Source organism: Lithobates pipiens, unplaced genomic scaffold (genome assembly GCF_037356315.1).
Source record: "Lithobates pipiens isolate NorthernLeopardFrog02 unplaced genomic scaffold, aLitPip1_a1.2 Scaffold_1, whole genome shotgun sequence".
In the NCBI taxonomy this organism is placed as follows: Eukaryota; Metazoa; Chordata; class Amphibia; order Anura; family Ranidae; genus Lithobates; species Lithobates pipiens.
Window position 1 is genome coordinate 50,109,497 of NW_027507685.1, and position 24,234 is coordinate 50,133,730.

At 42.2% G+C, this 24,234-nt stretch overlaps 1 protein-coding gene across 4 annotated transcripts in view; it reads left to right on the plus strand.

Annotated features, from left to right (window-relative positions):
• The first annotated feature begins 253 nt into the window (after positions 1-253).
• MBNL3 (muscleblind like splicing regulator 3) overlaps positions 254-24,234 on the plus strand; it is a 195,351-nt gene continuing 171,370 nt past the window's right edge. Inside the window, exon 1 of one of the 4 annotated variants that reach the window (XM_077493823.1) lies at positions 254-469. The gene's annotated coding sequence lies outside the window, so the exon portion shown is untranslated. The remainder of the gene's footprint in view (positions 470-24,234) is intronic. The other 3 variants (XM_077493606.1, XM_077493784.1, XM_077493732.1) reach the window with 3 other exon arrangements.

Here is a 24,234-nt window from a genome sequence, read left to right on the forward strand (position 1 = left end):
GTGGACTGTACCAAGTGGGCGCGGTAGAGGGAGACAGGAAATCGCTTCTGACGTGCCCGCGCACACCTCACTGCAGCAAAGTGCTTTTTCTAACGCCGCTCTTCCAAACCCGTGCATTAAAATTCACCTGCCCGCTCGGCGCCACTGAGGCGACCGCTTTGCGTTCACTTCCCAGCCCTCTCGGACGAGGCTCCTGCTCTCCTAGCTGACATCTCGCACCCCCCCGCGGCTGTATGGTTTCATCCCAGCTGCACGTCCCAGCAATGAAGTTATGTACGTGGGGCGTGCTTTAATTTCGTTATGCCTAGTGATTTCAGGAGCCAGGCTTTAAAATGGCGGCATTCATTATACACCCATGCTAAAGCCTCAGCCAGCACTCTGTCTGTCTCGCTTAGTGCTGCTTCTGCTTTTCCCCCCCCATATGGCATTCCGCAGCTGAGGATCAGCTCTGCCTCAGTCAGCATACAAGGTAAGCCAGTCCTGGTTTTCTTCTGACAAGCACGGTAACCAGCTGCCAAACCCATCCGGGACAGAGCCGGTCCACCTTGTGGGGTGGGGGGAGCGGAGCCGGGTCTTCCATGTGCGCTTGGAGCTTCCTGAGTGTGCAGAGCGGCGTGCTTGTCACCCCACCGCCCGCCGAGTGCCCGTTCCCACCCCGCACGCCAGCTCCATATTTTACTGCGCACTTAGGAGAAATGCCGTCCGCTGCCAGGCACTCCGCAGACCTGCCCTCTTTTATGTCACTTGTGTGAAGGGAGGTAAAAACTCTTTTTCCTTTTATCTTCTGGAGAGCTTCTTCACATTTCTAGTGTCATGCGATAGATTTTACTTTCTGGGAACATGGGGGGGCGAAATGAAAGCAGAACATGTGTATAAATCTGTTCCATCAAACGTTCACCAGTGAATCGATCACTGTCTTTTAGAACGCAGAGATTCACCTGCAGTGCAAGTCACATTCGCTGCTTTATACATTCGCCCTTTAATGCATTGCGATCTTCGCTTCTGTTGTATCTTGTCCAATAACTTGTGTCTATGGAGGGGAGTGCAGATCTACAGAATGCTGCAGTGTAATCTAGGTGGGTAGATCTCTCTGTACCTCTCTATCTATCATGTTACATTGTAATCATATTAACTGCCAGCTGTCAGTGTCATCCATTGAAACCCACTTCTTGCTTTCACCACACACGTTACAATCCAATCATACAATCTCCTTTAGATCTACAAAAGCTAGTGCCAGGGCCTGTCTCTATACTGATTGGACAGATAAGGTAGGTGCTCCTACTACAAAGCTCTGCTACATCTACTGGTGGCCATATGCACTTTGATAGATAATCCAATTTTTGTTTTTTTTTTTCCAATAGGAATAATCGATCTCTAGTTGACAGCCCTTTCAATTGATCTGCCACTCATAGTATCTCAATGCTGCCCGATTGATGCGACAGAATCAATTTTCCGATGTGGCCGATCAACTAAGTTCTGTCAGATTCGATCTAGACCAAGTCTACATCCATCTGAAATTAAGTTCTGGCTATTTGGCTTCTGGTTCGATTAGTTTTGATTTATTGAAGTGTGCATGGCGACCATGACATTGTACAAAGATTGTAACGTGTGTGTGTGCTTAGAGAAGTTGTTCTCTGCAATTTGAATGGTGTGAGTTGTAGCATGTGCAGTGTGCATGGAGCTCCAATCAGACAGCTGTCAGTAAAGGAGTTAAATATCTCACATGCAGTAAAAAAATAAAGATCCTATACAGTCCCAGCTTAAAGGTGGGACAGCGTGCTAGAAAGCGTTAACGGGCATATCGTTAGATCTGCAGAAAGTACATCCCTGATTACTTTTCAGAGACATCCCCCCCCCCCCCCCTCCTCGATTTTATGCATAGTTTGATCGTGCATGCGCAGTGTGAGCGCTCTCACATCTGCACTGTATTCTGCCTGGAAACAAAGAATGGGATCCTGGATAAGGTGAAGCTTGCATTGAATTAACCCTTGGAGTCCATCAGTGGGCTGTGTGTTGCTGTGCTGGTGCAGACCTCTGCAGGTGTGGAGGTGTCATGTCACGTCTCATCACTGTTCTTTCCACTATGAGCCTTTGAACAGCCCAAAATGATGTCTTTTTCCAGTAAGTTTATTCTAGTGTCTTCCAATAATCAGATAATCGCATAAAGTGTCTTCTCTTAACATATGTGCTTAATTACATTGCCGGTAATGCTTTGCTGATGTGGCTCAGTCTGTTAGATGTTTAAAGGCGATCTAATAAGAATAAAAAATAGAATATGAAGTTGTGTTAGCATATCTACTAAACGGATCTCAGAAGAACCTACGCTGCATATGGATAGGTCGTTTAAAGACTTTCCGATAACTTTTAATTGTCATTGTTCACTTCTATCTTGCTTTTAATAATAAACCCGTTGGAGTGCCGATATCTGAATATACATTATAGTTATGCTTTATTAGTCTAAAAGCATGAACAAACTTTAACTGGCTAGTATAGACTATTGCGTAGAAGAGTTTACTACCTTTGTACTATTTGTGTATATAAAACGCATTGCAGACTGTTTCAGTGATATTACAGAATATTAATCCCAAAAGGAAATTGTTATTAAAAAAAAAAAATATATATATATATATATATATATATATATATTACTATAACGTCCATTTGTGTTATAAAACGTTATCTATCTTGCTGAATCATTTTAGAGTGTGCTGTTCTTTATAATCGCTCTGCAGCCTTGTCTACATTGTTGCATCACAACTGTCATATTGCAGAATTCAATATACCTCCCAGATTTGTGAAATCTTTATATTTAAAAAAAAAAAAAAAAAAAAAAGTTGGGTTTTTATTTTTTTGTAATAGAACAGTGGTTTCACGCTGATACTCTGGATCTATATCTGATTTTGGTACAATATATAAACACATTTTATAATATGGTCACGTCGGCATATAAGCGCTTATATTGTATTTTGATAGGGCTGAAATTAGATCGTAAATTCAAATTATTTTTATTATAGACTGTTAGTCAATCTTGTAATAAATTTTTTTTTAATAAATAAATAAATATATATATATATATATATATATATATATATGTCACCCTTCTGGTGCATTTTTGTTTTTTATTCCATTAAACTGTAGATAAGTTTTATACAGTTTGTTTGCTAGCCCATCTAATACAAAAAGCCACACCTCTTTCCAAGTACGCAATATAAAGTGGGATATATATATATTGTATTGTATTCTCTCTCTTTCAGTCTGTCTGTTTAAACTATTTACGTGGCAACATTTTTGATACATTTTTAAACTGGGGTTTTTTTTTTTTTTCTTCTGGCAGTAATGGCACATGGGCAGCTGATTGCTTTTTCAGATCAGCTGTGACATTATCAGGGCACAATGTGGCGTGACTGGCTCAAGGTGAGCGTATCACTTAGATGCTGAAGGTTACTGCTGTGGAAGTGATTCGTATACAGACACAGGGATGTGACAGATATTGAGAAATCACTGCAATCTGCTCTGCACTTGGCCAAATATTATGTGGGATTCAGCATTCGGGCTTGTCACAGACTAAAGATGCATCTCCCTGTCTGCAGGCATCGAGTCTCGGAGTGAAAGTTTGCTTTTTTTTTTTTTTGTGTGTGTGTGACTCCACCTAGAAATACTGCTGCATGGGTTTTCTGGTCAAAGAAAAGGACAGACAAGTCTCTCTTATGACATTTGATGCATTTTCATTTTGGTAATTTTCTTTATACTTCTCCCCTTCCTTTTTATTTATTACTACTTTTTTTTAATGTGTTTTCTTCAAAAGTACCCCTGGAGCCTCAAAATCCCAAACCTTGAGGGCTCAGTATGAATATGGAAACTACTAGCACCACCATTGGTGCTGTTGCAAACACTCTTAAAGCTAATTGACACTAGAGGCTCTCCCTGAAGAGGAATCTACATTCAGATTACTGCTTGTGAAATTTTCTCTGAAGATCAATGTGTGTCGTAGAGATGGGCTCAGGTGTGTTCGGGATCCTAGTCCCAACCCATGTGAATGATCCCACCAGGAAGCCAACACTGCACATTGCTAATCACAGGCATTAAGGCCTCATTCCCATGAGGCAGATCTGCTCAGCAGGAGCTCTCTCCATTGATCTCTTCTGAGCCTGCGGATGACAGGTCCATCTCTGCTCACTGAGCGGGGAGGGGCCTGTCAGATCGCCGCCGATTCCTATGGAGAAAATGGACAGCATGTCCATTTTCATCAGATCTCATCCGATCTGCTGTATTACCATGCGTCTGATTTTAGCAGATCGGATGTCAGTGGACATAGTAACCGTTGGCATCCGTCGCTCCGTAGACCTGCATGGAGTGTCCATTCCAGTCCCCCCTAAACAACTGCCACGCGGATCTGAACGGTCCGTTGGACATTACCCACCTTCATGCTGGCAGATTTATTGTGTCACAATTGCCATAGAATCCTGCCATGTAATGTCTACTTCCTGAGCCCTATGGTTAGTATATGGTTGGCTGTGGGTGGTGATAATAGAGCTCATTGCTCCTCCTTCACTGCCTAGAGTAGGCATTTCCAAAGTCTGGCCCGCCTGGTTATTTGGACATGTATATCTTTTGTGGCCCCCAACGATCTACCAGCATTGGGGTCACAAAAGATAAAAAAAAAAAAAAATAAATATATATATATATATATATATATATATATATATATATATATATATATATATATATATATATATATATATATATATATATTTTTTATTTATTACACTGGCTGCCTTGGAGGGGACAGGGAGGAGGAGGGACACGTGCCATACACACAGGAGTATTTCCTGTTTACACAGCAGCCTCTGTAATAGGAAGTCCCGTATCATGTGCTGCCATTGGACGACTGTCTATCATAGGTGGGAATTTGTATTAAAGAAGCCGCCGAGAAAACGGGAGTTTTTCCTGGATGTAATCTTTTGCCGCTCGTCCCCTCCAGGGGTGCAAACGGATTGGCATCAATCAGGCTGCATTCCTGGCAATGGTGGGTGCTGCAATCTTGCCACTTATGAGTCTGCAGAGGATCACTGACCCTTATTTTGCTTCACATTTCTTTATTTAAAATTGAAGTGGTTTGTTTGTGTGGTGTTTTTTTTGTGTTTCTCTCCTTAAAGTGAAGGTGGTGTTATACGCCAAATAACAAGCCTGAGCTCATCTCTTTACTCACAAAGGCAAAATAATTCTTGTTGGGCAGTGTATTGGTGCTCAAACGACCCCACTTAGACCAAATTTTAATGGTTCAAAGAATGTCAAGCAAAATGGTCGGCCCTCACGCATGTTCACTTCATCAACCCTGGTCCTCTTTGAAAAAAGTTTGGACACCCTGGGCCTAGAGCAATGCTCTGAATCGCCCTGAAACTGGACAAGTCTCAAACAATCATGGAACGTGTCATTTAACCACTTCAATACAGGGCACTTAAACACCTTCCTGCCCAGACCAATTTTGAGCTTTCAGCGCTGTCGCAATTTGAATGACAATTGCGCGGTCATGCTACACTGTACCCAAATCATTATCATTTTTTTTTCCCCACAAATAGAGCTTTCTTTTGGTGGTATTTGATCACCTCTACGGTTTTTATTTTTTGCGCTATAAAAAAAATACCGAAAATTTTGAAAAAAACGTTTTTTTGTTTCAGTTTCAAAACTTTGTAAATAAGTACGTTTTCTCCTTCACTGATGTGGCACCAATGAAGTGGCACTGATGAGGTGGCATTGATGGACACTGATGGGCGGCACAAATTGGACACTGATAGCTGGCACAGATTGGCATGGATAGGCAGCACAGATGGGCATGGGTGGGCACTGATAGGCGGCACAGGTGGGCACTCATAGGCGGCATTGGTGTTATACTGTACTAATGGATGCCAATCAGTGATGCCCATTGTGGGCACTGATAGGCATCCATTATGGGCATTGATTGGCATCCATTGTGCTGACTGGCATCCCTGGTGGTCTAGGGAGGATTACCTTTGTCCTGGTGGTCCAGTGTGGGCATCCTCAGGGGGGCTGTGCTGATAATCGATCAGCACAGACCCCCCCCCCCTGTCAGAGGAGCAGCTGGTCGGCTCTCCTCTACTCGCGTCTGTCAGACGCGAGTGAGGAAAAGCCGATCACCGGCTCTTCCTATTTACACTGTGATCAGCCGTGATTGGACACGGCTGATCACGTGGTAAAGAGTCTCCTTTGGAGACTCTTTACCGAGATCATAGTTGCCGGGTGTCAGACTGACACCCCGCAACAACGATCGCCGCGATGCGCGCCCCCGGGGGCGCACAGCGGCTCATAATCCTGATCACGTCATGACGTCCGATCAGGATTATGAAACCACTTTGCCACCGTCAATTGCCTATAGGGCGGGCGGCAAGTGGTTAAGGAAGTTGGCAGCAAACAGGCACTTTCTCCAGTAACCTGGACTTGTGAACAACACTATAGAGGCACTAATCGCAGGCAATTTAAACCATTTTATATAGTGCTAGAATTAAAAGCTAACACCATGAATAACGTGGGTATGGTGGCAGTACAGAGATGCAGAATATATCGTGGAGGTGAGATGAGCCTGGTATTGAGTTTTAAGGTTATTCACAAACTGTAGCCACAGGGAATTGGAGAACAGTTACTACTCAGATGGGCCACATGGCTGAGTTTACGTTCAGAATTTTCATGTTCGATCTAACAATGCGTGTGCTACATTTTGGTCTGTAAATATACAGTTGAAAGGATATAGGATTTGAACTAGGGATTATTATTATTTCAGGTACTTATAGCGCTGTTAATTTACGCAGTGCTTTACATATACACTGCACATTCACATCGGTCAAGGAGCTTACAATCTAAGGTCCCTAATAAACATTTATACATACTAAGGACAATTTAGACAGAATCCAAATAACCTACCAGCAGTCTGGGAGGAAACCGGAGTACCCAGAGGAAATGCACGCAGGCATAGGGAGAACATGCAAACTCCAGGCAGGTAGTGTCATGGTTGGGATTCAAACCGGCAACCCTTCTTACTGCCAGGTGAGAGTGCTACCCACTACACCACTGTGCCCAGCATATAATGGGATTATAACTGTGTCCAGCATATGATGACAAACGACTCTAATTTATAGTATAAAATTACATTTTATTACATAAAAACAGCAGACAAATCAATTCATAGGTGCATAAAATAGAGTATTTCAAGTAATAAATACTGGCTAAGGTATCCATGTGTCAATGGCATTTGATGGCAATCCCTACATGTTTTGCCAATCATTGGCTTCTTCAGGGAGGTATGTAATTGCCAGTGTACCATAGTGGCTTTAATAGCAATAAATGCAAAGACACAACCAATTGCCATTTATCACACAATGTACATAAGAACATAGTTAATAAATTGGTTGTGCGGCATGATGGCTCATAAACTGTCCTCAATGGTATGATAATGTAAACAAAAAATAATGGCAATATCAATAAGTCACAATGATCCAATTGAAACTAAAGAACTATACAGAAATGGACATAAGGATATGAATACAGCAATATGGCACAGATTAAACCAGTTCAGGAATTTAGCAAGAGATGGTGGTTGAGGTGGAAAGGGAAAAGAAAGTAAGGGGGGGGGGGGGCTTGGTAGACGAGCATAGTTATGACCAAAACGGTTAATATCAGAAGATGAAACACCAGATAATGTATCTAGAATGGTTTATACATTCTTTTGTATGAATTGTAGAAAATATTTAAAACTGATATATATTTGCTTAAGGCCCGGGTATTTCGTGGCATCCAAGTTGTGGATCCAGGGGGTCTCTAATTGTAATGGGGGCAGAGGTATTGGTCGCATCCTAACATGTAAAGGTATATGCTTAAGGGCAGTGAAGGTAATCGTATTGGAATCAGTCATGTTGGAGTCCAACATGTCTGATAGCAGTAGTCATAAACCGTTTTGAGGATGGGTATTGTATGGTCTCTGATCAGTTTAAAAAAAAAAAAAAAAAAAAAAAAAAGTGCGCTTGGTTTTGCCGATATAGAAACATCCACATCGGCACGTAGTTAAACACCTATGGTATTACACGAGACTCTATGCTTGATGGTGTGAACATAACCATTTGGGAGAATTGTTTCTGGACCACTAGAGGTAAAGCTTCATATATCGCATCTCTGACGGGCAAAGGCACCCTCGTGAGATCTACTGTCTGAGATGGGGAGAGTGGTGACTTTTGTTCAAACGGTCCTTGAGTGAAGGGGAATGTCGCTACATGATTTCAAGGTAGGATTTTATGTATTAACCACCTCAATACAGTGCACTTACACCCCCTTCCTGACCAGACCAATTTTCAGCTTTCAGCGCTCTCACAGTTTGAATGACAATTACTCAGTCATCCAACACTGTATCCATATGAAACTTGCGTCATTTTTTCCACACAAATAGAGCTTTCTTTTAGTGGTATTTAATCACTAGTGGGGTTTTTTTTTTTTTTTTGTGCTATAAATAAAACGTAAATTTTGTGGAAAAAAATGCCTTTTTCTTTGTTTCTGTCATAAATTTTTGCTAATTAGTAATTTTTCTTCATAAATTTTGGCCAAAATTTATACTGCTACAAATCTTTAGTAAAAATAACCCACATTGGTGTATATTATTTGGTCTTTGAAAGTTATAGAGTCTACAAACTATGGTGCCAATCGCTGAAAATTGATCACATCTGATCAGGCCTTCAGTACATCAGGTGTATCTCATTTCTTGAGACTCTAAAAAGTAAGGGAGCATGTATATAGCAAAAATTACACCCCAAAATACATTATGCTACTCTTCCAGAGTATGGCAATACAACATGTGTAGGACTTTTACACAGCCTGGCCACATAGAGAGGCCGAACATTGAAGTAGTACATTCAGGCATTATAGGAGCATAAATGACACATCTCATTTCATTCCTACTCATCACACTTTTGAAGGTCCTGGACCACTAGGACAGTGAAATTACCCACAAAATGACCCCATTTTGGAAAGCAAACACCCCAACATATATTCTATGAGACATGGGCTGCAAATAGGTACTCGAATACTCTGATGGGCTGGAGATAGGTACTCTGATGGCCTGGTGACAGGTACTCGGGTACTCTGATGGCCTGGTGACAGGTACTCTGATGGCTTGGTGACTGGTATTTGGGTACTCTGAAGGGCGGTGACAGGTACTCATATGGACTGTGACAGGTACTCGGGTACTAAGATGAACTGTGACAGGTACTCGGGTATTCAGATGGACTGGAACAGGTACTCAGATGGGCTGTGACGGGTACTCGGATGAACCGTGACAGGTACTCGGGTACTTTGATGGGCTGTGACAGGTACTCGGGTACTTTGATGGGCTGTGACAGGTACTCGGGTACTCTGATGGGCTGTGACAGGTACTCGGGTACTCTGATGGGCTGTGACAGGTACTCGGGTACTCTGATGGGCTGTGACAGGTACTCGGGTACTCTGATGGGCTGTGACAGGTACTCGGGTACTCTGATGGGCTGTGACAGGCACTCGGGTACCCTGTTGGGCTGTGACAGGCACTCGGGTACCCTGTTGGGCTGTGACAGGCACTCGGGTACCCTGTTGGGCTGTGACAGGCACTCGGGTACCCTGTTGGGCTGTGACAGGCACTCGGGTACCCTGTTGGGGCGTGACAGGCACTCGGGTACCCTGTTGGGGCGTGACAGGCACTCGGGTACCCTGTTGGGGCGTGACAGGCACTCGGCTACTCTGATGGACTGTGATTGACAGGTACTATGAGGGGTGGTGACGGGTCCTCTTTATTGGGGGGGGGGCAATCAGTGTGCTTGATGTGTACTGTAGGCGGTAACGAGATGTTACTGCAATCTCCTCCTCACACACGATCGGTGTGTGAGGAGGAGAACCCGGTAACATCTCGTTACCGCGGTTTATTTACATTTTAGTGATCGGCTGTGAAAGGATCACAGCCGATCACGTGGGTAAACAGCCGGCCAATGGCTGTTTACCAGCGTCGGTGACGAGCAGTGTTCCTGGGGAACACGCTGCCACCGACGTGCGTGCGCTCACAATAGCGTGCATGCGCCGTGCACAGTCGGGGTGTGACCATCTGATCGGCCGTGACTTCATCACGGCCGCTCACATGGTAAACAGCCATAACCAATGGCTGTTCACCCCCTTCGGTGGCGAGCGGTGTCTCCGAGACACGCCGCCACCGAAGAAACAGGGATGCGTGCATTCCCTGTTTGACAGCCTCCCGCCACAATAGGTGCGCCACCTGGCCGTCATTTGACAGCCGGCGGTCAGCAACTAGTTAATGATGGGGTCGGCAGTGAGAAGGGGCCAAAATTTGGACAAAACGCTTTTCACTGGAGCATGTTTAGAATAGTGGATGATAATTCTCTACAGTGCCCAATATTGTCCCTGGACAGCCCGGGTGCGTGCCCTGCTAGGCTGGGGATACCTGGAAGTAGGAGGATTTGTGGACCATTGAGAGTCATGCTGTGAGAGCAATGTATTAACTAATTATGTTCTTTGTGCTTATGTACATTATGTGATAATTTGCTGTGTGAAATCGTAATTGGTTATAATCTCTTTGCATTTATTGTTACTAGAGCCACTGTTGTAGCCTGGCAATTGCATACTCCCGTGAAGAAGCCAATGATTGGCGAAACATGTAGGGATCGCTATCAGTAATTACTATTGATAAATGGATTACTTTTAATACTCTATCTTATGCACCTATGAATTGTTTTTTGTCTGCTGTTTTTATGTAATGTAATTTTATGCTATAAACTAGAATTGTTCTCATATGCTGGGTGCCGTTAAAATCTCCAGTTTGAATCCTATATCCTCTTAAATCAGGGATGAGGTGCCAGATTCATTGAGGTCACTCAACCCACACCCTACCACGACCAAATAAAGTTGAAAGGGTTTTATTCTATCTGTTCAAGTGCAAAAAGAATCTGTGCTTTCAACCTCAGGGCTGTTACCTAATAGCATTGTTCCCAGCTATCTCCGGGGACTACAAAACACCTCCTGCTGTTATGAAGAAGAGCTCATGGCCTAATACACTCCCTTTCCTAGGGTGACGATGCTGCTTAGTACAGGTGTCATCCTAAGACAAGAAGTGTTAATGGCAGTATTACCAGGTTAGAAGAAAGGAAAAGTGCGTGGGGGGGAAAAAGAACAAATGCAGCACCACATCCAGGGACTGGTAAGCTGTAGTTGTATCAATTTTTGTTTTTGGGTTTGAATATGCTTTAATCTTGCCTGGATCCCACTATAATGCATCCGCTGTTCAGCCCCCACCTACAGTAGATACAAATACAATGACACTTATTTAAAACCACATTTATTACGTGTCACAAATATTTGTAAATGTGACTTGTTTTCAAAATGTTTTAGTTGTAAGATAACTGGTCAATCAGATCTGAGGCATACTCTTCCCCTTTCTTACCCCTTCCCTTCCTGCCTGAACACTATGGTACATGGGCAAAGCGGCATAGGTAGTATAAAGGGAAAGGCAGGCTTGGAAACTCCATTCTATCAACATACAATTTGAGTAACTAAGTTCAAGGTTCATTAAAAAAATGACGTCTACAATTTGGAATGCACACCGAAAAATCCTATTTTGTTTATCTTGAGTTGCTGCAAAAAAAAAGAGGGGGTGAAATGGGGGGGTTTTTTTTTTTTGCTCCAAAGAGAAAATGAGGATTTCTAATTGGCAAGGCTATAGACTGGCAGATATCTTTAATAACAATAGATGGGGAGTCCTCTGCCAGTCCTCTTTAGCATTAGGACTGTCCTAAGAACTTAAACTGAAGTGGTATACAAATAGTTTAGTACTTCTTTAGGGAAGGTTTAGCCAGGTCCGCTGGAAATTCTTTGGGAGCAATAATGATTGCTTTCAATGATGGGAAGCTCTTATAATCCTGCCACACTTGGCATTCTTAAAATGGCCCATTCTGTGTGCAGTATTGGACATGGAATTTCATGCAGGATTCAGCAGTTTATGAAATTTCTTAAAGCGGTTGAAAACCCTCTCCTATACCAGGGAAGTGAACAGCCTCAGATGATACACAAATAAAACAAATCTCCCTACATAAGTTTTACTTGTATATCTGCTGTCTTTCCCTTTCTACATTCTTTGTAAGACCCCTTTCACACCACACTGTCCATAGCGTGGGCGGTAAAACGCCGCTATTTTTAGCGGCGTTTTACTGCCGGATTTGCGGTAAAAGCGCCCTGTTAGCGGCTGAGAGGGGGTTAAAACTGCTCGCAATACGCCACAATAGCGGCGTTTTGCCGGCGGTATTACAGCGCTGCCCCATTGATTTCAATGGGGAGCAATGGTGGAGGAGCGGTAAACGCACAGCTCCAAAGCTGCTGCTGGCAGGACTTTTCCCTGACGTCCTGCCAGCGCACCGCTGTAGAATGAAAGCCCTCGGGCTTTCACACTACAAACAATGGTGCAGCTTTTTTAGGATGGATTGCAGGCGCTATTTGTAACGCTATAGCGCCTGCAAAACGCCCTGGTGTGAAAGGGTCTAAAGTGCACAGCTGTTAGAAATCTTTCTTCCTTTTTCAGCAGTAGGAGGGGAGTGTCGGCATACTGAGAGCTGATTGGAGGAAAGGGACACGCCCCCACTCCACATAGGCAGAGGAAGGAAGGAACATGCAGAGCTGTAGTCTGAATAGACCGGCTCTTCTTGCTCATCTTCCTCCTAAGCTCCCTCCCCCGACACAAATTTTCAGCTCGTGTATCGGAGACCTTGTCAGAAGTGACTCTGCTGATAACCGAGGAATGGAGCAGCACAAATAGGCAGCACTTAGAGCTTTGGCGAAAGATAAGTAAACCCTACATATATATACATGAAAACAAATGTGAGATAATACTGCGTAAACTATTATCAAATATCAGAAATAACAATGTGAAACAGCTGCTACGCAATACTTTTACAAGTATTCAAATGAGAAGGTGAATAAAATGTAGCACTAAAACTAATTATGAAGTGCAAAGTGCACACACAAATGATGAACCATCCAATAGACCTTCAAAAAATGAACGTGGTGAGGCGAGTGAAAAATGGGGAAATTAGTCAGATAACCCAAATGAGATCCTGAAAAGGAAAACTTAATAAAAGTCCACAACCATACGATGATGATATCTTCAGATCAATAGAAAAGCTGATATGTGAAGTATCCAAGATGATGAATCCTTTCTAGATGGATGAGAATAAGTACTCTTAGGGACGGTTCACACTGCAGGCGAGGCGAGGCGACTCCGACTTGCCTCGCCGCGACCTGCCGCGGCCTCAGCGGCGACTTGCAAATGACTTCTGTATAGAAGTCAATGCAAGTCGCCCCGAGGTCGCCCAAAAGTAGTACAGGAACCTTTTTTCTGAGTCGAAGCGACTCAAGTTGCTCCTCTCAGAACGGTTCCATTGTACAGAACGGGGGCGACTTGCGAGAGCGAGGCGAGGCGAGTCGTGTCGCCTCGCATCGCCCGCTGTGTGAACCGGCTCTTACTGAGACTGGCGGACCAGGATGTCAGCTACATCGAATCATTAAAGCATAAATATCCAGATCGATGACGCTCCCAAACGGTTGAAGTGACCCAGGATGGTTTCATCCTACTAGGACAGGTGGGGTCCCCCCCCCTTTTTTGTCAATGCTGTGCAAGGACGTCGCTGCTCTCCCCTATGGGAGATTGGATGATGACGGACCGCAGAGTCCATCATCCGATCTGTAGACGGATGGGAAAAGTAGGTTTTTCCTCCGTCACGCTTTTTCAGAGCGGGTTGGATGTCAGCCGACATGTCACTGCTGACATTCGACGCTCCATAGAGCTCTATGGAGAATCCGTTCAGGTCTGCCTAAAAAAACTGACTGAACGGATGGTTCGTGTGAAAGAGGCCTTATTTTCACTCTTCTCACTATGTTGGACTCTAAGCTTCATTTTTTTGAATGTCTATTAGATTGTTCATCATTTGTGCGTGCACTTTTCACTGCATAATTAATTTTAGCGCTACATTTTATCCACATACCTAGGTCAAATTTGAATTTCATGAATGGGGTTTACAACCACTTTAATGTACTGTTAAATAAGCCTACATTACCCTTTTTATTAAAGCAAACAACAAAGCTACCACTCAGTAATTGTCTTCCATTGGTATTACTCTAAAATTATGATGGGTGAAATCTGTTTGGACGCTGTACATTACTGCTCTGTGTCTAGTTTCTTTGAAGTGATTTCTATGGTACAACAGAGTAAGTGCAGTACACCTACAAAACTGAGATCAGAAATATTTGCCCTTTTTGTAAAAAGAAAAGAAAAGAAAAAAAACTTTTTTACTTTTGTCTGTCTGGTCTCCACACTGTCTTTAAGTGTTGGTGCTTGGAATGTTTTTTTACATAAACATGTACCGGAACATATATATTAAAAAAATAAATAAAAATAGTAAGAAATCTGCTGTCAGACTAACACAGTAAACATGTATACAGGAGGGGGAAATAGAGAGAGGACATCTTCACAGTCCAATCAGCATGGGTGGATGGGGTGCTGTCACTACTGCCTTAACTGTAATGATATTGGTGTCGGCCTACTGGCTTTACGGTATATCTGGGGTTTCAGAATCTCAAAAGCGGCTGCACAGAACAAACAAAACTATTTAGTAGACACGTGCGATTCTTTTCGTAGGAATACGAAATTTCGTTTACGAATTTCGGATCAAAATTCATAACTAATTCATAATTGTTACGAAAGGTTAACAAACCTAAAAGTTAAAACCCTAGCAAGTCAGCACAGGGATGGTGGGAACCCTATGGGAATTTCTATGCTTACGAAATTTCGTTAACGAATTTCAGATCCAAAATAACAGAAACATGACTGGTGTTTTGCTCACCAATCAGAGGAAGTCGGCACAGCACAGGGATGGTGGGATCCCCTCATAATGGGCACAGCGGGTGTACACTCAGACCCGGGAAGGAAACCCTCATAATGATAAATTCATCATAACAAACTTTTTCGTTATTAACAAATTTTGGATTTTGTACAAATCTGAATTGAATTACAAAATGTGAATTATTATATATTTATTTTTTTCGTACTAAACACATTTTTTGACGGCGTCCATGTCTACTACTTTTTTTTTTTTTTTTTATTTTTTTATTTTTTTTTTTTCCCCCATTTCCGCTTTTATTGGACTTATTCACCACAGGGCTCCTCATAAAGTACATAGTAGCAGTGTCTGTCCCAGAAAAGAAATGTGCCGAGTGATTTTCTCATTGTCCTATATCCTAGATGGATTCCAGCTGAATTCACTAACATTTCTATACATGACAGGTTTTTGACGACTGCAACACTTGACTTTTGACACGGCGTCTTTGTCACTTTATTTAATCCATTTGCTGCATGGTGTCTTTTCCCCAGCGTTGTACTTAATCTCTCTGTAGTTTGTGGCCTGTTCACTGCCTGTTCAACTTTTGAACCCCATGTGAAGCCAAGAGGCCAAGAAGTGTTCTGACCTTTTTTTTAGAGGTCATTATTGTAAGACTAATATTTTCTATATACCGTATTTATTGGCGTAATATCAGGGGGAAATTTGTGCGTGTTATAAGACAATCCCTGCTGTGTCTGCGAGAAGAGGAGCGTGCGCCGCTGAATTACAGAGCTGCAATCTCCTGTGTACCCGGCGCTCCGTCACACACAGCCACGCCTCCTGGCCCCACGTTGGGCCACTGTTCTGTCTATCAAATGAGCAGGGCCAGGAGGTGTCTGTGAGTGATGGAGCACTGGGTACAAAGGAGATCGTGGCTCTGTAATTCAGCGGTGCTCGCTCCTCTTCCCTTGGAGACAGCAGGGATAATCCAACACTGGTGAGGCTGCAATGATGGGAAAGGCGAGGCTGCAGATGGGCACTGAACAAGCTGCATTGTTGGACACTGGTGAGGCTGCATTCTTTATTTAATTAGTGTGTGGGTTTTTTTTTTTTTTTCTTGAAACTTCTACTTAAAATGAAGGTGTGTTTTTTATATGTCAATTTAAATACGGATATATTATTATACACAGTATCTCACAGTATATAACAGTAGGGCTGAAACAACTAATCGATTAATTGACAATTGATTACTATTTTCATAATCGACTAATTGGCCAGTAACATAATGGGGTTAAAGAAAAACAAAAAGAGCCCTTTTATAGTACAAAGTGCAAATCGCTACTGTAAATATTTCACTGTTCTACAGTAAAAAAAATGAACCCCTTACAGTAGTGATTATCTGCCTTTTTTTTTTTTTTTTTTTTTCTCCTACTATGAAGGGCTCATTTTAGTTTTTGTTAACCCCATTATGTTACTAAATGTCTTAGACCTGGTTCACATCTATGCGTTTTATGGTACTTTTTGCAGAAATGCACTACAGTTCACATCTGAAAGGGTCAGGGACTTTTAATGCACAATAGTGCTTTATTGGTTCAATATACTTCAATGGAGAAACTGCAGAAAAGCATGTAATGCGTTTTTGCAGCAATTTGTGTTTTTTAATCTGCCCAAAAAAAATGCAAATTGCAGTAAAATCACGTGCGCAAAAATCAAAAAGCACTGCAGAAACAGATCAAAAGCAAACTGCGTAGGTGTGTACCGAGCCTTATGCTGGTCACACAGATCAATTTTCAGATGAGAATATTCAGACGAAAAATCTTTGTACGTTCGCTGAATGAAAGAATTTTGTTTGAAATTTTCACTTGTTTTTAAAATGAATAATTTATGAATGAAAACCTCATACACTGTCTGAAAATTCCTTTTGACTAAGAAGTTTTCTAGTATTTCCAAATTTTCCCGTCACTGTGGTTGAAAATGAATGTTGATTTGACCCACTTATATATTATTATTATATATTTTTTTTTTTTTTACCACTTCCCACCCGGCCAATGCATATATATATATATATATATATATATATATATATATATATATATATATATATATATATATATATATATATACACACACACACACGGCCGGGTGGGAGCCGTCTAATCCTGATAGGACGTTCAGGAACGTTCGGTTGCTAGGCAATCGGCTCTCCTCTCCTCACACGGAAGTCACCGCTGAGGAGAGGAGAGCAGAACGCTGCAGCCGGCTGATGATCAGTGAGTATGAGCTGCTTTTTACAGCTTTTTACTCACTGATCATCAGTCTAGTGTCAACACACAACACACCACACAGTACAAACACAGTCCCCACATATGTCCCCAAAACATACATGTCCCCAAATAATAAAAACACATGTCCCTAATAATAAAAACCTGTCCCCCACATATGTCCCACTAAAATCACATGTCCCAATGATTATCTGCACACATATGTACGTGATCACCTGCACACATATGTACATGATCATTTGCGTACATATGTCCGTGATCACACAAACCAATTATTATACACTTAACGGAATTTTTTTTACCAAAAACATGTAGCAGAATACATTTTGGCTAAAATTTATGACAAAATTTGATTTTATTGGATTTCTTTTCAAATAGAAAAAAAAATATTGTTTTTTTCCCAAATTTCCGCTTTTTTTGCGCTTGTATCGCAAAAAAAAAAAAAAACGGAGTCGTGAATAAATACCACCAAAATAAAGCTCTATTTGTGCAAACAAAATGATAACAATTTCATTTGGGTACAGTGTAGCATGACCGCACAATTGTCACTGAAAGCGCTAGAGCGATGAAAGCTGAAAATTGGGCTGGGAAGGAAGGGGGTGAAAGTGCCCTGTATTGAAGTGGTTAAGGTTATTAACCGATTAATCGAAACAATAATCAGCCAACTAATCGATTATGAAAATAATCGTTAGTTGCAGCCCTATATAACAGTGTAACTGCTGTCCCCTCAAAATAACTCAACACACAGCCATTAATGTCTAAACCATGGCAACAAAAGTGAGTACAACTCCTATTTGAATTTCCAAATTGGGCCCAATTAGCCATCCCATCACCCCGCCCCCCCCCCCCCCCCCCGGGTCTCGGGTGTGAATAGGGAACAGGTGTGTTCAATGTGGTGTTATCGCTCTCACTCTCTCTTACTGGTAACTAGAAGCACAACATGGCACCTCATGGCAAAGAGGATCTGAAAAAAAGAATTGTGTACTTTGGCACCCAAGATGTTTTGGAACTACATTTCCCATGATGCTCAACTACACTGCAGAGTTCATGAGAAATGTAGTTCCAAAACATCTGAAGTGCCAAGGTTCGCCATCACTGGCCTTGGCTATAAGAAGATTATCAAGACCATACAGCGGTTTAACAGGACTTGTTCCACTCAGAACAGGCTTTGACATGGTCGACCAAAGAAGTCATATCCAGAGGTTGTCTTTGGGAAATGGGCGTATGAGTGAGTGCTGCAGAAGTTGAAGGGGGTCAGCCTGTCAGTGCTCAGATCATACTGCATCAAATTGGTCTGCATGGCTGTTGTCCCAGAAGAAAAGCTCTTCTAAAGATATTTACATAGTTAGTAAGGTTGAATAAAGACACCAGTCCAACCGAAGTGAGTGTTGGTGTGTGTCTAATATCGTCGCTAACCCTGTACAAAACACACACATCCCTACCCTCAGTCCAAGGTTCCCATTCATATAATAGGGCAAATTTTGGACAGAAGCCGATTAACCTACCAGCACGTCTTTGGAGTGTGAGAGGAAATCGGAGTCCCCGGAGGAAACCCACGCAGGCACAGGGAGATCATGCAAACTCCAGGCAGGTAGTGTCATGGTTGGGATACGAACCAGCGAGGCTTCTTGCTGCTAGGTGAGAGTGCTAACCACTACACCACTGTGCCGCCCCAGATGATGCACAGGAGAGCCTGCAAACAGTTTGAAGACAAGTAGATTAGGGACATGGATTACTGGAACAATGTTCTGTGGTCTGATGAGACCAAGAAACTTATTTGGTTCAGATGGTGTCAAGTGTCTGTGTGGCGGGAACCAGGTGAGGAGTACAAAGACAAGTGTGTCTTGCCTACAGTCAAGCATGGTGGTGGGAGTGTCATGGTCTGGGGCTGCATGAGTTGTCGCATGAAAATGTATAATAAAAATGTGAGGGTTCTACTCTCCAGAGCTTTAGAGGTTGCTCTTCCACTACTTCATGACAACATCATGGAGCTGGTGGATGTTGGCAACCTTCGCTCCTAAACATTCCATTTGTGGATACTCAATAGGGTTTAGGTCTGGAGACATGCTTAGCCGGTGCATCACCTTTACCCTCAGCTTCTTTAGCAATGCAGTGGTCGTCTTGGAGGTGTGTTTGGGGTCCTTATGTTGGCATACTGCCCTGCAGCCCAGCCTCCAAAGGAAGGGGGATCATGCTCTGCTTCAGTATGTCGCAGTACATGTTGGTGTTTATGGTTCCCTCGAACTGTAGCTCCCCAGTGCTGGCAGCCCCAGACCATGACACTCCCACCACCATGCTTGACTCTAGGCAAGACCCACTTGTCTTTGTACTCACCTGGTTGCTGCCACACACACTTGACACCATCTGAACTAAAAAAAAGTTTATCGCAGATCAGTGTTACCTCTATAATGGTCTAGGAGGCAGGGCTTTGTTAGTGAGTAGATGGCCGCCGAACAGTTCAGACCGCAGCTCCATAACACAGTGGGAGTAATATGTGTAAACAAGGTACTGGTGAGGCTGCATTGATCTCTTGTATCATGTCTGCAGTCTCTGACCATCTCTTATATTGCCTCAGTATTTCTTTTGGATAATAAAACTTATAACTGGCTGGAGAAAACTAGATAGATATTAATTAAAGACAAACTTGCACTTAGTTTCAAGGCGGGGTCTGGGGAGGGGCCAGGGTGGGGCTGAAGGGGTCCCCATCAGGTAGTCTGTACGGTTCCCGTGATTTCTATCGGAGGCCCTGCTTGCCTACATGTTTGTACATTCATTCAGAAAATTGTTCTCAGAGAATTCAATATTTACCATCAAGGGGTCAATAACTTTTTGTATGAAAACCCTGAAATATTTTGTTTGATTACCATGCCAATGTTTCAACTTTTTGAATGTACATGTGCATTACAATAAGTATGTTTGTGGTTTTCATATGAGGGGAAAAAAAAAATCTTCCATTCTCTTCCTTCAATTTTTTATTTTTATTTTTTCTTGTCACTGTTCCAAAAAATAAATTTTATCAAATAAAATTCTACTAGTGCATGGGCCATCTTTAAAAATGTACACGTCACCAGGAAAGGGCAAGTTTTGGGCTTTGCATGCCATGTCCTCGGGCTACAGTGGCAGTGCAGCGTGGTGCTGATGTCAGCAGAGTGGCAAGTAAATATAAAAATGCAGGGTGGGGGTAGATGTGTTTTTTTTTTAATTTTTTTTTTTTATTTATCCTAGTTAATTATGTAAGTATTGTGTATAGATTCGCTGTGCTTTGGTTTCAGGGAAATGGGTAGAAGTTCTAAATGGTCATAGTTTTCAACAATTTTCCAATTTTTTATTTTTATTTTTTTGCAATTATTTTACCCTCTTCCTTACCAGAGCACTTTTTGCGATTTGGCACAGCGTCGCTTTAACTGACACATGCGCAGTCGTGCGACATTGCACCCAAACAAAATTTACGTCTTTTTTTTCCCACAAATGATGCTTATTTTTGGTGGTATTTGATCACCTCTGCAGTATTTATTTTTTGCGCTATAAACAAAAGAGCGACAATTTTGAGAAAAACAAATTTTATCTTTTTATTTATTTTTTTTTTTTTTTTTTACTTTTTGCTATATCATCCCATTTAAAAAAAAAAAACCCCCTCCGTTTAGGCCGATACGTATTCTTCTACATATTTTTGGTAAAAAAAAACGCAATAAGCGCATATAGATTGGTTTGCGCAAAAATTTTATAGCGTCCTCAAAATAGGGGATATATTTATGGCTTTTTAAATTTTTTTTACTAGTAATGGCGGCGATCTGCGACATTGTGACGGACACTTTTGACACATTTTTGGGACCATTCACATTTACACAGCGATCGGTTCTATAAAATTGCACTGATTACTGTGTAAATGTGACTGGCAGGGAAGAGGCTAACACCAGGGGGCGCTGCAGGGATTAATATGTTCCCTGTGGGGGGAGGGGACTAGCAAGGGGAGGAGACCGATCGGTGTACTGTGAACACACCATCGGTCTCCTCTCCACTAACTGGACGTGGATCTGTGTGTTTACATACACAGATCCACGGTCCTGCTGTGTTCTCGGCAATCGCGGGTGCCCGGCGGACATCGGGAATGGAAGGACGTCATGTGACGCCCACCCAGGATGGGAGATCCCATCTGTGGGCATAATATGACTATGGCTGGGTAGGGAAGTGGTTAAGCTAGTGGATCTCAAAACACACATCTGCTGGGATGTACAAAGTTGTGCATTAATGAATATTTATTAAATCTAAACGCTGTGGAAGGCCTTTTCCTATAGTTCTTTGCGCAGCATTAAATTGTAATTAAGTAAAGGTTAACCACTTCCTGCCCAGCCTACAGCAGAATGATGGCTGGACGGTGGTTCAGTTATCCTGACTGGGTGTCATATGACGTCCTGCAGGATAACAGGCAATGCGTGCCTATGGGGGCAAGCATCATGGTGTGGTGTCATTTCGACACACCAACGGAGGCTCATTACCACGTGATCAGCCGTGTCCAATCATGGTTGATCATAATGTAAACCGGAAGAGCCCTTGATCAGCTTTTCCTCACTCAAGTCTGACAGACGCGAGTAGAGGAGAGCCAATCGGCGGCTCTCCTGACGGGGGGGGGGGGGGGGGTCTGCGCTGATTGGTTATCGGCGCAGCCATCCACATGTGAAAATTAATGTGCAACATATGCCAATCGGGGCCCACAAATGGGCACTGACACCTCTATGGCACAATAAAAATCAGTGATTCCCAGCAGTTCCACCCATCAGTGTAGATGCCGCCATATCGGTGCCCGTCATTGAAGAAGAAAACGTACTTATTTACAAACATATTTTTTTTTTTTTTTTTGTCTATCAAAATTTTCGGTCTTTTTATTTGTTAAGCAAAAAATTAATAAAAATTGCAGAGGTGATCAAATACCACCAAAAGAAAGCTCTATTTGTGGGAACAAAATGATAAAAAATTTGTTTTGGGTACTGTGTAGCATGACTGTGTAATTGTCATTCAATTTGCAACAGCGCTGAAAGCTGAAAATTGGCATGGGCAGGAAGGTGTACAAGTGCCTGGTATTGAAGTGGTTAAGGATCAGATTGCATATCAGGCTAGAGACAATTACACTACATGTTGAACCTGTCATTTAATCCTGTAATTAGAGTCAACCAGTCACCCACTCTTACTTACACTATCAAGTGTCTTGTAGCACTTGGCAGGGTTAGTTAGACCTGTCTGATGTGCTAACCACAGACACTTAAGCTGCAGGAAGTATCCTATCGTATGCCAATCATATGAGAGCAAACGCATTAAAGGAAGGTTGCATGCATCCGATTGGTTTCTTGCAGCCACACCTCCCATTTTTATTTTATTTTTTCTCCTATTCATTTTTAAAACATTTTTATTTATTTTTTTTTAAGTTCGAACATTCTACTGCAATGATGGACAATTCACAAGGAAACCTAGGCAAGTGGATGTCTGAGGGACCCAGATACAATTTTATATTTTAGCGCCTGTAGTGAACCAGAGCATTTTGTCAGAGCTACGTCCCTGTCCATCACTTTAAAAGGAAGGAAGCACTTGTAGGCAGTCGGTATCTGAAAGAATAGCCATGCTAGTATAGACTATCACATAAGTGCCTATTGCAATCCTTCTATTGGTTGATGGGATATGGGGGGGGGGGGGGGGGGGCAAAGCTGCTACCTTTTTTTGAAGATATTCAAAACTCAGACATTTTACTTTTTTTTTTTTTTTTTTTTTTTTTTTTTTTTTATACATTGGCAATGTTGCATAGGATTATATTTTTTTGCAGTCTCCTTTGCCCCATAGACAGTTTTTAATTGAAACCTACATTTTAGTTTTTTGTTTGAGATCTAAAGATCAATTGGATACTTTTTGCTAAATCACATTGTGGTTGATTTTTCTAAAGGCAAACAGACTGGACTTACAAGCGCGGTTGCTTTAGTGCTTGGTAAATGAGGTAAGGAAGTCTTTTCTTTGCAAAGAATACCCAATCACATGAAAGGGGGAACAGCTTTATTGCTTGCACATAATTGGATGATGAAAGTCAGCAGAGATTTAAGACCTACCCCGATAATAAAACCTATCTAGATTTTCAGGGAGGGCTGCAATATAATCCCTAGTTTAAAGCAGTTGTAGAATTCGATCTCCTACAGTAGTGTGTGTGTGTGTGTGTGTGTGTGTGTGTATATATATATAATGGAAAAAGGCGTGTTTATGTAATATAATTGTATCAAATACCCTCGGTACATTGCTGCTTGGTGCTCAGCTGATCTCCTCTTCTCCCCGGTGTCCGCAGGGCATCTGGGACCCCCCCCCCCCCTCCTCTGCAGTGCTTAGAGCAGGGAAGACGGGTCAGGCAGCCAATGAGAATGTGAAACGGCACTATAAGAAGGTATTTGCACAATTATATTACAGAAACCCACACCTTTTACATGTTCTAATCCTGTAATGGAGAAGATTCTAGCATTTTACAACCACTTTTACTATGTTCACACTGGGGATTCCTGACAGGCAGGGAGGGGGAGGGGGAGAGAAGATCGCACATTGCATGGCAAGCCCTGCTGTGTTTTTGGTTGCCAACATGAATACAAGACCTGAGCTTATTTTCTACAGCCTACTGTAAAGGGTGAATGGAAAGTATTCTAGCCTACTCATGACACATGTCTAGTGTCTCATTTATTTTTACAGTGCACATGTCCAGATGTTGGCTAAAGTCTTACCTTTTAAGAAACCTTTTTTGAACATCTTTTGTGTGTTCTTGTTTCCATGTATGCAGTAATTATTTGGTATGTACGCAGGGACAGCCAGATTTTCTTTTGCAGTGTTTGTACCTTTTTTTTTTTTTTTCTTCTCTTTTGTAGCCTGGACCTTAGGGGCTGATGTGAGACTGTTCAATGGAATTTGTGAAAATTGACTTCAATTATCCAATCTCATGTAGATGAAACAATTAAATGAGGATTTTTGTTAACAACATGATTGGATAATTTGAAGTGCATCTTCTCACATTTTATTTAAATATTATTTTA